Source organism: Anneissia japonica, unplaced genomic scaffold, assembly GCF_011630105.1.
Source record: "Anneissia japonica isolate Jap-2015-1 unplaced genomic scaffold, ASM1163010v1 scaffold3436_len560460_cov161, whole genome shotgun sequence".
NCBI lineage: Eukaryota > Metazoa > Echinodermata > Crinoidea > Comatulida > Comatulidae > Anneissia > Anneissia japonica.
In genome coordinates, this window is record NW_022751570.1 from 545,717 (window position 1) to 547,446 (window position 1,730).

Below are 1,730 nucleotides of genomic sequence, written 5' to 3' on the forward strand. Positions count from 1 at the left end.
ATACTCTGTGTCTGCATTGACAGGGATTATTTTTTCTGATGAACATTTTTAAAAAGAAAGTTAAACTTCAGAATCAGTAAAATTTTGCCAAGGCTCAGTGCTTTAATCTTTTGGCCGATTTCAGGTTCAAAATTTTCTTATCCTTGTTCCTATTACACACTTTTCAAACATAGAAAATTATTATTTTACAAGTCAGTATATTACTTTACTGTTTTATAGAGGGTATTACAGAGTAACACATACTACAAATAAGGTACAGATATATTATTTGGTTTTCTAATAAAAAATAAAAGAAAAACCTCATTGAAATTACATAAGCCTCAATTTGTTTTTATTCTCTTATTTTTATTTTTTACGCCACGTCAGCATATACTGCTCATTTGGTGTACGTATGCTTAGTGATGCCGGTGTATTAAGATGTAAGGTAATAATTATTCATACTTTTGTGGACTCTTCTATTATACACAAAGGGTGATATTATAATGCTGAACTTGTTTTGTTCATTCCATTTAATGTGTAGGGCCTTTTAATTTTTAATTGATAACTACTGTTAGACTGATCTAATATTTTAAAACAATATTCGTTGATATTGGAATTGCAATGTGTGTTTTTTTTGTTAGATGTTTGTATATGTGTGAGTTCGTGTCGTATAACAAGTGTTTCTTGATTCTAATACAAAATGTATGTATGTGTGTGTGGGGGGGGGGGGGGGGGGGGTGGGGGGGGTGTGGGTGTGTGTGCAGATTCAATTGCTTTTTTTCTGAATATTTTGTTTTTCAAAATTAAAACGTGATTTAATGGTTTTTTTTATTTCTACTTTATTCATGCTGAAAACATGAACCAAAGACATTGCTAATATTTTTGATAAACAAAACCAGAAAAACTAGACCATTGTACTCACAACTTTTAGAAACAAAAAATTGCGATAATACCATTTTAGAATTTAGCGATAATACCAAATAGAATTTAGCTTTCTGCTTACACAATTACCAAATTGATTTTAACTAATTTTAAATACTTTTGGATTATTAAACGGCGTGCAAGCAATGGGTAAATAACAACAGAAATATTAAAACTTATTATCTACTACCCTGAATCTAATTTATTTTACTTAATTATTTACTGAGTATGATATTAAGTATATCAGTGAAGTTGATTTATTATAATTATTTACTTATTCATTTATTCATACTTCAAAAATATTTCAAAACGCTCATATTGAGCATATTATACGGGTAAACAAAAAGACAGAATATTAAGCAAACATAAAAAATATTTAATATAAGAACAAAGCTTGTCAATACCAAATCACTGTTCACCCTCTAATCTGGGAGCTTCCCTGATGCCTATTTATTATATAGTTGGAGACAACTTTTAACCTCCATTAGGTCTTAAATTTAATGGAGACCACCTATCATGTTCAGTCTCCATAGAGGGGTTTTGTATTGGAAACCGACGATAAATAATCAGGTCCCAGGGTGGCCTTAAATTAGAGGGTCACCTGCATTTAAGTAATATATATATATATATATAAAAAATCGCTCCTGTTCGACGACGACAAACCATGGGTAAAAAAGGACAACGATGGACTATTCGACGTGACCATGGGCAGCCACGACGGTGCGGAAGTTTGCGACCTCGTGGGACTCTACATCCTGCACATACCTGTATCTTATACACATCTAAAATAAACACCTATTTTTGAATTATGTTCCATTCTGGCATGAGTG